Here is a 13,317-nt window from a genome sequence, read left to right as displayed (position 1 = left end):
TGGTTTCAGCTGGGGCCCTGGTGAGATGTGATGGGCTGTTTCTCTCCTCAGGTTCTGTGTCCATATTAAGAAGAGAAGCAATTCTCCAATGGAGAGTGAAGTCAGCACCAGATAAATGGGATAACCATTATTATTTTAGAGAGAATTTAATAGGTATAGGCCCTCTTGTAGCCTACAATTGGTGGAAGCTTGATAATGGAGAGCAGCCTTGTTTTCTGGGTATGGTTCTGATTTGTTTCCCATTTCCACCTATAGGTTCTGTTCTACTTGAGTGAATCCATTAGCCTAATCAAGAGCAGTTGGTTACCCACCATGGCTTTGTGCCACGATTGCACTTGTCCATCTCTCCAGCCCCTAAACGCCATTTTAAAAAATACTTTTACTTATTTATTTATTTGAGAGAGAGATGGACAGAGGGAGAGGGAGAGAGAATAGGCATGCCAGGGCCTCCAACCACTGCAAACAAACTCCAGATGCATGCTCCACCTTGTGCATCTAAGGCCACTTGGGTAAGTGATGGGACTTTGGCTAGTGCTTCTTTTGAATTATGGGCATGTGGTGCCAACAGTGACCAGGGTCTCTGGTGACCAGCTTCAGAAGCCAGTTTGAGATGGAAAACCTGAAAATGTCACCAGGACAGTATACGCTTGTGCAAGAAGGTGCAAATGTCCCAAAGGAAAGCTCAGATTCATTGAGACAACAGATCAGCTTGTGAGTCACAGAATCTGAGTTTTCCATTTGATATCTCTCAACATTTAGGATTTCTTAAGAACTGATGGCTAACCCCACAATGCATAACCCATAGAGGACAGGGAGGAGGCTAATGATGGTACCAACATGGCTGTATACTTTTGTTTAACTGACTGTTATTCACTGGAATTAGTTTTACTTAATTACTGGGTGTTTATACATTACAAAGAGTGGGATTGATAGTAGATCTCAAATTCTTTGAGTAGAGATTTGAAATAATTTTGCTTTTGAATTATTTATGAGCTCCATAAGAAAATTGTGCTCTTGCTAACGCCTCCTCCTCTATCTTTCCTCCCCTTCCTTTTCTTTTTCATTCTGCTCCTTCACCTCTACTTCCTCTTTGTTTTGATATAAGCCCAACAGACTGGCTTTTTTTTTTAATGTGAGACAGAGAGAGAAGGGGGGGGAGGGAGGGAGAGAGTTGGCATGCCAGGGCCTCCAGCTACTGAAATTGAACTTCAGATTTTTGTGCCAACTTGTGTGCATGTATGACTTTGTGTGGTTGTATCACTTTGTGCATCTGGCTTACATGGGGACTGGAGAGTTGAACATGGGTGCTTAGACTTTGCAGACAAGTGCCTTAACCCCTAAGCCATCTCTCCAGCCCATACTTCTTTCTTCTTTAATCTTTAAAATATTGTGTTATGATGTGGGTGTGTGCATGTTCATGAGTGTTTGGGGGTGTGCACATGCCATTGGCACACATATAGAGATCAGAGAACAACCCCTGGTGCAAGTCTTTGCCTTCCACCTTATTGGAGGAAAAATCTATTGCTCACCATTGCATTTGCCAGGCTAGCAGGCCTACAATCTCTGGAGAGTCTCCTGTATCCACTCCCATTTTGCCAAAAGAATGTAAGGATTACAGATTCTCACATCACTGTGTCTTGTTTTATGTGTGTTCTGGGGAGACAACTCGTGTTTTTGTCCTTGAAATATCAAGTACTTTATCTACTGAGCCACCTTCAAAACCCTTTCTTATTCTTTCTCATTCCTTCTATTATTCTCATTCTTATGTATTCAAACACACACTGAAACCTAGGAGGAATAAAAGGAATGGTATGGCCATATTCTTAGTAATCTCCAGTGAGCATTCCCTGTAATTGTGACTTTTTTTCAGTTAAAGGTGTTGTGAGAAGTCCTAAGTTTAGGACTAATAGCTGCCTATAGACTACTAGAGATCTTTCAAGCTGTCATGAATATCTCTGAGATTAATCTATGGCTCATAATATATAGCTAAAACTGACAAGAAACTCTTCTCAGACCTTTCTAGGAGTCCTGTGGAAGTGATATTCAACCAGGGTAAAACTCTATTGTTTTCAACCTATAATGAACCTCATTCTTTACCTTGCTCCTGTACATATCGGCCCTAACCTGAAAATGTGAGCCTGGAATTAGTCTTTCTATAGACAAGGTGTTTTGACCAAGGATTCATGCCCATGTCTAAGGAAATCTTACCCAATGGAGAACTCCTTTCTTTTTCAGATTTATCTGACATTGAAAGTTTTTGAAGAAATGAATTCCTTAGCAAAACTTTGAATCAGAAACATTCATGTATTTAGGGAGTACATATGGATTTACTGATTTATAAGTTATGAATTAAACTATGCCTAATGCTTCACAAAGCAAGAGGAGCAAGGAGTATGGAGCAAGAGTAAGAATACATTTAAACTTAAAAAGTTTGGAAACAAAATTTCAAATTGAGCTAGAGGAGTAGGGTGGCACTATTACTCTTGGCAATCACTGCTAAAACATATAGCTTACCACCTGGTTAGTCATCTCTAAGTGTGACTGCTCATGCTCAGGTCTACAAGCTAGGGAATGTGCCCCCAAAATTTATGTCTGAAATTCTAATCCCTCTTGTAAAAATATATGCCTCTCTTGCCAAAAGTCAGAACATGTTTGACATGGATAGGGCACCAAGTAGTTTATGAACCTTCCATCATAAGGTTTCCTATGAACAGCAAAATACCATGTAGTTGCTAGAAGACAAACATATTTCATACTTTAGGTCCTCATTTCTGATATGTCTCATATATTATTTGGCAACAGGCTGCAGCTAAGAGAAATGGATCCCTTGATAATTTCAACCATTTATTAATGCTGGGCTTCCTGACACACTATTGGCTTCAGTGCAGTTTCAAAGAAAAGAGAATTTATTAGAAAAATATACATCTCTACTAAAAATAACTCCTAAGGCAGAAGTTTCTCTGTAGTAACAGGAAGTGCATCATGTGTTCATACACAAAATGGATATATTCTATTCACATGAAAGCCTTCAAAATATAGTATTCTCAGGATTCTATAGAATCAAGGAAAATGACTTATTCATTGAAAGTGGGATGCAATCTGATACAAATGCTGATTTATTATATTTTATGGGTGAGGATTTTGTTACAGGCACTTACTGCTTTGGAACTTGTTCACAGAAACACAAGCAATCTTCTGTAGCACAAAACTAGATGCTAGTGGGATCTTCTAACAGCTGTGGGACATACCATAGTAGGATACCAGGAATGATCTCCTGTGATGAGTCCCAGGGAACTATCTGGCCCAGAAAATCAGAGCAGGTTTACACGCTGCTGGTGGACTTCACAGATGGACAATGTTGGCTCATCTTGAGGTACTCATACTGGTGGGATATAAGTTTGCTTATCTTTAACCCTTTATTTTCTATGCTTGTGATTTACCTGGTTGGATTTCAGAATTTAGAGAAACTAAACTTTTCAGAATGTTTTATGGTTTACATGTGTGTTCATATTTATTACTTTTCATTCAAAATTTGAAAACATTGGAATTTTCAGACATGTGCTATGTGATATGACACAATTAGCCTGAAGAGAACTACTAACTTATAAGTTGTGATATCAGTATTGCATGTGTTCATGCTCCAGTCTTACAGTAAATAAATTTTAAATGAATAATCCTTAGATAAATTAATGTATATTTGTTTAAGCTATTTAGCTGATGGTAATTTCTTATAGCTAGCCTGACAGACACACTGCATATCTATTAACTTTCTAAGAAAGTATCAGGCTAGGGAAGATGTAATTCCTGTAAATTCAAGTCTGTAGATGCCTGTCTACATATTAATTTACAATTAATTACAAGGTAATGCCACACATAAATCTCAGTAAACTGAATGTTTTGAAGTGCTTAGAAACATCTCATTGGATGTTCTCACTGCTGAGTAACCAACCATCAGTTGTTTAAGAACATATGAATATGCAATAGATACATGATGATTATATTGAATTATATGGATATTAATAATAATTTCTGTTCCTTTTTGTGCTCATAATGGGACCAGAATTATTACTATCAAAGCCAAGCCCCAGTAGTCCTCACATGACTGGTTTGGCCACCTGCCCCCAACAGACCAAATGAAAGAGACCAATAATGTAATAGTGAAAAGGAGAGAAAGGAGATTTAGTTAATCACCACCCTGCAAGTCCATCTTCTTGGCCCTGACATGAGGTTTAAGCTTTAATGGAGGGCATAACGTGTTGTATAACTAAGAGTCCCTGGTCGGGGTGTGGGTGTGGTCCTGTTCCTCACTGCCTGAGCTCCTGGCTCTATGTCTGCCCTGTAAGTTGTCAGAACTGTGTGAAATCTCTTCTGGAAAGACAAGCTCTTCCTTTACCACCGGGGCCTCAACCTTTTTCTTCCCCAGCATGATACTCAAGGTGGAATCCCAGTTTCTTGGGATCCATTATCTCATGTTCTGATAGCTGAAAGTAGAGGTAAGTTTCTCTTTAGAATACCTTTGCTCCTTCCAGGAAGGTTGAAACGGTATTCGACCTAGGAACATTCTTATACATACTTATTTTAAGTTTCTGAACCCTAATTGATGAATAACTTAAGATTTCAAAGTATATTATTAAATGTCAATATCTATAATATTAATATAACATAATATAATATAAGAATTATATTTTCCCACCATTGTGACTAAGAGTATATAGGAATTCTATGTATACTAATGTAATTGTGACTGTCAACAACATTCTTGATTTCAAAGATGTATGCTTATCAGGATGACATAACTGTTTGCATTGATGTTAAAACAAGAAAAATTGAAAAATTTAAATTTATAACCCTACACCAATAAAACACTCCTAACTGTAGTTAGATGTTGGGATGTGGCATACGACTTCACTTGACTTCAGTATTCTGGAATAAGAATACCTGGAAAATGTTGATGCAGGAGGTCATCACAAATGTTCAGAGAATAAAATTAGTTTTATGTCCTTCTAAGAAACACTACAAATGCTTGTTTACACTTGCAAGGCTTTGTACATAGAAATAACATATCTAAACTTGTAATAACTGACAACCTTCTCCAGGTCCTATAGTAAAGTAATCTCCAGCAGTACTTGCAGGTTCAAAGAACTCAAACAGAATGCATTTACATTTCTTGCTTCAGAAATTCCAATGAGGCAGGGAGCAAGTTAATACTGTTTTCAGACCTACCATTAGAGCACAATTTGCACATGGGTAATGTCAGACAGAGACAAGATGGGGAAGCTAATAATTTGAAAATGTTTACTCTGAGTTGTGATGATTTTTCTTTATAAGATTTGCTTTCCAGTGGTGTTCCTTAGAAGGACATAAAACTAATTTTATTCTCTGAATACACCAAACACATCATCAGACAAATGGAATATATTAAGCTGAGATTAAACAGCTACATAATTCATTGCCTGGTCAGAAAGAACATATTTTGACTTGGACTCCATTTCTGCTAGTCATCTATTCAATGAATGTCTCATATTCAATGAGATGCATGGTGTTGATGACACTCCTGCTTTTCTATCATTAATAAAAGTACCAGAATGAGTTATAGACATGGCTCAGTGGTTAAAGGTACTTGCTTTCAAAGCCTGATGGCCCAGATTCAGTTCTTCAGTATCCCCATAAAGCTAGTTGCACAAGGTGGCACATAGGTCTGGAGTTTCTTTGCAGTGGCAGGAGGTCCTGGCATGCAAATATTCACACACACACTCTCTCTGTCACTCTCCCCCCCACCCCGTCTGTCTCTCTGTGTGTGTGTGTCTACCTCTTTTTCTATGTTTCTGTCTTTCAAATAAGTAAATAAAAATATTTTTAAAAGATTAAAATAAAAAGTACCAGAAGTATGTTAGGCAGAATAAAAGATAGGAAAAATTATGGAGACAGTAGGAAGGAGAAGCAACACCTCACCCAGGAGTATGTTTGAAGCTTTTCACAATCAGAGAATTATGGTACAATTAAATGCTTAAGGCCTTTCTTCCTTGCCAGCTGTAAGTCTTCAGTTTCTGCTAGTCCCACCAGAAACAACATTTATGATAGAAAACATGTCCTAACACTCTTTGACCAACCCTGTGGCTTCTGGTTTTACCTTATTGGATTATAATTTCATCCAAGGCGTCTCACTTATAAAAAAAAAGAGAGAGAAGACTTGCGGCTAAGATGGCAACCACCTAGCTGTGCCGCAAATCCCCGGGAAAGATAGGCAAGACATTAAGGTTTTTCTGGGTCTTCTTGTCAGTGAGAGGGCTGGGTGGGGGGAAAGCAGGGAAGCATGGATCCCCTCCCAGGCAGGTAGAACACCCATTCCACCAAATACCTGGGGCCCCACTGCTGCACAATGTCCCGCACCCCATTGAAGTGCCCCATCCTGCACCTGTCCCATGGTCCACCCCACGCCCAGTCATGGTGCTCCACATCCCATGCCTGTCCAGAGCCCTGTTGCAGAGCCCTATCCCGCCACTGTTCCATGCCCCATCATGGAACCCAACCCTTTGCCCTGTCCCGTGACCCATCACGGCACCCAGCCACAGCGCCCCATCCCATGCCCCGTCCTGCACCTCGTCCTGCGCCATGTCCCATGTCTGTCCCATGCTCCGTTGGCACCCCATTGTGGCTCACTCTCCCGCAACCCTGTCCTATGCTCTGTCGTGGTGCCATCCCTGGCCATCCCTCATTCTCCTATGGCAGGGGAGCGCAGACTCTTTCCAGGTCCCAGAGTTCCCAGCCAGAGTTTAGCCTGCTTCAGGGCTTGGTACCTCAGTCCCCTCCAAGCTCAAATGCAGGCAGCTTTGACGCATTACTGCTTGAGAATTCAGGCAACTTTGGCACCCCTGTCAGGCATTAGATTGGCAGCTTTGGCAAGTGGGAGCCAAAGCCAAGGCTGCTTGGCAACTGTCCCAGGCTGCCTCAGATTCCCATTGTGCTAGAGCCCAGGCTGATCCACCCAACTATGTGCCCATACACTGTCCTGGGCAGACCACAGCACAAAAGAAATAAAATGAAAAATCAAGTGCAAGAAAATCCAGTTAGATAACCCAATCCTACAATGAAAACTACATCTAACCAAAACACAGAAGAGTCATTACGATCAGAACATCAAATTGGACCTATGAACAATGCAACCCTGAACAACCTACTGGTAGAACTTGCAGGGAAGCAAAAATGAACTGATAATCGTGTGGATGCTACCATCACTAAGCTAGAATATATTGATAAGAGATTGGAAGGAGTTCAAAGAGAGGTAAGAGATGGAGGGAGAGTGAAAATAAAGAGGACCTTAAAAATCAGTTGGCCAGACTAAATGAAGACATAAAGAAATGCAAGGATGAATTCCAAGAATCATGAAGAAAATCAGAAAATGATATAAAAAGGGAACTTGAAAGAGCAATGGAAATGATATATAGAAAAGTAGTAGAAAATGCAAACTGAATTGAACAAGTCCAAATCTCTCTAGAGGCTCTCAAGAATAAAGTCAGCAAAGTGGAGGATAGAAACTCTGATCTGGAAGACAAAATGGAAGAAACAGTTTAAGATTTCAAAAACTTCAGTAAGTTCAAAAGGTCCTGTGAACAGAACACAAGGGAATTGTGGGATATACTTAAATGTCCTAATATCAGAATAATGGGAATATCAGAAGGAGAAGAACTTCAGACCAAAGTCATGAAGAACTTATTTAAAATAATAATTGAAGAAAACTTCGCCACTCTCTGAAAAGAAAGGCCCATCAAGATACAAGAAGCCAACAGAACTCCAAACAGACTGGACCAAAGGAGAAACTCCCCAAGACATATTATCATTAAGACTCTAAAGATTGACACCAAAGAGAAAATCCTAAAAGCAATTAGGGAAAAACAGCTCACCACTTTCAAAGGAAACCCCATCAGAATTACTTAAGACTTCTCAATGGAATCCCTGAAAGTTAGAAGGGCCTGGAGTGAAACTCACCAAAGTCTAAGAACCTATGGATCTAACCAAAACTACTCTACCTGGCCAAAGTATGCCTTATAATAGATGGTGAAAGAAAAACTTTCCATGACAAAACTCAGCTTCACAATTATATGAACACAAAACCAAACCTACAGAGAGTATTTCAGGAAATTCTCCACAAAGAAGAAACAAATAACCAAACTCAAATGCCTACAAGAAGCAGATCAAAACAGCCAAACCCAGAGTAGGCACAAAAAAATTCAAAGCCCATGAAAACAGCAACACACATCAACTGTCACAATATGGCAGGGATCAAATCAAATCTCACAGTCATTACCCTAAATATTAATGGCCTTAATTCACCCATCAAGAGACAAAAGCTAACAAGATGTATAAAAAAATTAGACCCCTCAATCTGTTGGCTCCAAGAAACCCACCTCACCACTAAAGACAGAGACCTCCTCAGGGTGAAAGGGTGGAAAACAATATTCCAAACAAATGGGAATAAGAAACAAGCAGGTGTAGCTATATTAATATCAGATAAAATAGACGTCAAACCAAAAATAATCAAAAAAGACAAAGAAGGCCACTTCCTGCTTATCAAGGGAATGATCCATCAAGAGGATATCACAATCATAAATCTGTATGCACCAAACACAGGGACACCACACTTCATAAAACAAAACCTACTTGACAATAAAAGAGAAATAACCACCAACACCATCATAGCTGGGCACTTCAATACACCGTTATCATTAATAGACAGATCATCCAAACAGAAACTCAACAGGGAAGTAAGAGAGCTCAACCAAACCATAGATCACTTAGACCTAATGGACATCTACAGAACTTTCCACCCCAAATCAACAGACTACACATTCTTCTCTGCAGCCCATGGAACATTCTCTAAAATAGACCATATACTGGGTCACAAAGACTGCCTACATATATTTAGAAAAAGTGACATAATTCCCTGCATGACATCAGATCCCAATGCTATATTGCTAGAAATCAACAATAAAAGACCCACCAAAAATCCCAATGGCACCTGGAAACTTAACAGCACACTTTTAAACAATAAATGGATAGTGGATGAAATGAAAAAGGAAATTGCAAAATTTCTAGAATTGAATGACAAAGAGAACACATCATACCAAAACTTATGGGACACAATGAAGGCGGTCCTCAGGGGAAAATTCATAGCACTCAGTGCCTTCATTAATAAAAGACAGAAAGATCCCAAATCAATAACCTGATGGTCCACCTAAAGACAATGGAAAAACAAGAAAAATCCAACCCAAAGAGCTCCAGAAGGAAGGAAATAATTAAAATCAGAGGAGAAATTAATGAATTGGAAACCAAGGAAACAATTAAGATAATTGACAAAACAAAGAGCTGGTTCTTTGAAAAAATAAACAAGATTTACAAAGCCATGGCCATTTCATCAAGCAAAAATAGTAGAGGCTTCAAATTAACAAAATTCAAAATGAAAAAGGAGAGATCACAACAGACATAAGTGAAATTGGGAGAATCATCAGGACTTATTTCAAAAACCTCTACTCCACAAAACTGTAAAATGTGGAGGAGATGGATAAATTCCTAGACATATACCATCTATCAAAGCTAAAGTCAGAGCATATTAATCACCTCAATGAACCTATAAAACTCATCAACATTGAAAAAGTAATAAAAAAAAAAACTCTCCATAAAGAAGAGTCCAGGACCAGATGGCTTCTCACATGAATTCTATCAAACCTTCATGGAAGAACTCAAACCAATCTTCCTTAAACTGTATAACACAATTGAAGAACAGGAAAAGCTACCCAACTCCTTTTATAAAGCTAGTATCACCCTAATTCCAAAACCAGGCAGAGATGCCACAAGAAAAGAAAACTAGCGACCTATTTCCCTAATAAACATAGATGCAAAGATACTGAACAAAATCCTCGGAAACCGAATCCAACAACACATCAAAAGCATCACCCAGCTTGACCAAGTGGGATTCATCCCAGTAACACAGGGGTGGTTCAACATACAGAAATCTGTCAATGTAATACACCACATAAACAAGGTTAAACATAAAAACCACATGATCATTTCAATAGATGCATAAAAGGCCTTTGACAAGATACAACATCACTTCATGATCAAAACATTGGAAGGAATTGCATACTTGGTACATATATTAACATAATAAAGGCAATATACAAAGCTCCAAAGGCCCAAATAATACTTAATGGAGAGAGACTGAAGGAATTCCCAGTAAGATCAGGAACAAGACAAGGTTGTCCTGTCTCACCTATGCTTTTCAATATAATACTAGAAGTCCTAGCTCAAGCAATAAGACAGGAGAAGTAAATAAAAGGGACACAATTTGGAAAGGAAGAAGTTAAGTTAGCTCTATTCACTGATGATAAGATTGTAAATTTAAGAGACCCAAGAGATTCCATCCCAAAATTCCTGAAGGTGATTAACTCCTATAGCAAAGTAGCAGTATACAAAATCAATGCACAAAAATCAGTAGCATTTCTATATGCAAATGACAAAGATACAGAGAAAGAAATAAGGGACATATTCCCATATTCAATAGCAACAAAAAAATAAAATACCTTGGAATAACATTAACCAAGGAAGTGAAAGATCTATACAATGAAAACATAAAAACACTCAAAAAAGACATTGAGAAGGACTAGAGAAAATGCAAAGAAGTCACATGCTCCTGGATAGGCAGAATTAACATTGTGAAGATCCTACCAAAGGCAATATATAGATTTAACACAATTCCAATTAAAATCCCTAGTGTTCTTCACAAAGATAGAAAAAATGATCTCAAATTTCATATAGAAAGGCAGAAGGCCTTGAATATCCAAGCATATCCTCAGCAAAAGAAATACCTCTGGTGGCATCACCATACCTGATCTAAATCTATATTATAAAGCCATAGTAATAAAAACAGCATGGTACTGGTATAAAAACAGGAGGATAGACCAATACAATAGACTTGAGGACCTGGACTTTGGGTGAAGCAACTATAGCTACTTGATATTCGACAAAGGCCTGAACAATATAGGATGGAAAAAAGATAGCATCTTCAACAAATGGTGCTGGACAAATTGGATAACCACATGCAGGAAACTGAAACTTGATCCACACATTTCCCCATGCACTACACTCAAATCCAAATGGATCAAAGACCTCAATATAAGACCAGAAACTCAAATACTACTGGAAGAAAATTTAGGAAGTCCTTTCCATGATATAGGAATGGAAAAAGACTTCCTGAACAAAAACCCCAGTAGCTCACGATCTTAAACACTCACTCAACCAATGGGTCATATAGAAGCTGAAGAGTTTCTTTACAGACAAGCATATAATAAGCAAAGCCAATAGATTACCCACAGAATGGGAGAAAATATTTGTGGGTTATCCAACTGATAGAGGCCTAATCTCTAGAATCTGCAAAGAACTCAGAAATTTAAACAGTATGAAGTCAAACACCCCACTCACAAAATGGGGCAAAGAGATGAACAGGCAGTTCACAAAGGAAGAAATACAACTGGCAAACACACACTTAAGAAAATGTTCATCATCCCTAATCATCAGAGAAATGCAAATTAAAACAACTATGAGATTCCACCTTACCTCAATAAGGATAGCAAACATCAAAAAATCAAACAAAAATTGGGCTGTAGAGATGGCTTAGTGGTTAAGCACTTGCCTATGAAGCCTAAGGACCCCGGTTCGAGGCTCCATTCCCCAAGACCCACGTTAGCCAGATGCACAAGGGGGCGCACGCATCTGGAGTTCGTTTGTAGCGGCTGGTGGCCCTGGTATGCCCATTCTGACTCTCTCTCTCTGTGTGCCTTTCTCTCTCCATCTGTGGCTCTCAAATAAAAATAAACAAAAATTTAAAAAATCAAACAAAAATAAATGCTGGCGAGGAAGTGAAGCAGGAACACTCATCCACTGTTGGTGGGAATGTAGGATGGTACAACCACTTTGGAAAGCAATATGGAAACTCCTGAAAAAGCTGACTATAGAGATACCAACAGACCCAGTTATTCCCTTACTGGGTATCTACCCTAAAACCTTCAAACCACAAACCAGAGAGATTTGCTCAACCATGTTTGTAGTGGCTCAAAAACTCACCACATAGTGTCACTCACCTACAGCACCTAACCGGAATCTACCCAAGATACCTTATACACCCAGCAAACATCTCATGGACTAGACACTAGGATATATGGGGAGGGAGGGGAGGGCATAGAAGGGGTGGGAAACACTAATCTAGACCCACATGGCAATGGTACCATAAAATTCTACTTCCTAAAAGGCAGACCAAATGGCTGAACGTTCACCAGGCCCCTACTAGAAACACCTGAACCTCAAGACACTGGAGAGGGTAGGCTCAAGCCTAACCTAAATCCTCTATATCTTCCCTCTCTCCCTTTCCCTTTCCCTCTCCCTCTCCCTTTCCCTCTCCTTCTCCCTCTCTTTCTCCTATCTAACTCTTATATATTAGTTACCTTTTTTCCTCATTTTCTTAGGGGGCACTGACCTGTAACTCCCAGTACCAGAATGGGGCTATCACCCACAATAAGCTTTTGATCAGAGAAACCTACGAGGTTTTCTAAAAGAATGACAGGTTTCTGTCAGAGTACTTGATGACCCACCAAAGGTTAGTGGTAAGACCCTATTGCTGAAGGCACCATATGAAGCTGACATGTAAAATGGAACAGCATGGCTGGAAGCGAGGAGAGAGTCAGTCCCCAGACAGTCAGTGCATCTAGTGCCAGATGATGCTACTCGGGTGACTGGGGGAACTGACCAATATCTGTCCAAGCAACTCATGGTCCAACCTACTTAGCAGCAAATAACCTGGTGTGATGCCCACACAAGTGCAATAGTGGCACACAGCCATGTTGGGGAACAAACTGCTCTTGATTTGGCTAACTCATCCCCTCAGTGGCACGAGACCCATAGCTGGAGCTGGGAAACAAGTCAGAACCATATCCAAACATAAGACCACTGTCCAGTATCAAGCTACCATCAATCATGGGCTACAAGAGGGCCTACATCTATTAAACACTCTCTCTAAAAAAAAATAAGAGCTATCTCATTTGTCCTAGTGCTAACTTAGTCTCCATTGGAGAATCTGCTTCTCTTTTTCAGATAGATGCAGATCCTAAGGAGAGAGCCACCCCATCATACCTCAAAAGGGCCTGGCTGAAACTAAGGAAAATTGGCGAAACAAGCAAGGGTGCTGTTTTCCTGATGAACAGGATACCAGCACAAGAGCGAAGGAGACCAACACAGAAAAAAATCAACGCCTACCAAATCATAGAGCCA

Source organism: Jaculus jaculus, chromosome 3 (assembly GCF_020740685.1).
Source record: "Jaculus jaculus isolate mJacJac1 chromosome 3, mJacJac1.mat.Y.cur, whole genome shotgun sequence".
NCBI classification, from domain to species: Eukaryota; Metazoa; Chordata; class Mammalia; order Rodentia; family Dipodidae; genus Jaculus; species Jaculus jaculus.
The sequence above is the reverse complement of the archived record's forward strand: the minus strand, read 5'-3'. Positions refer to the sequence as shown.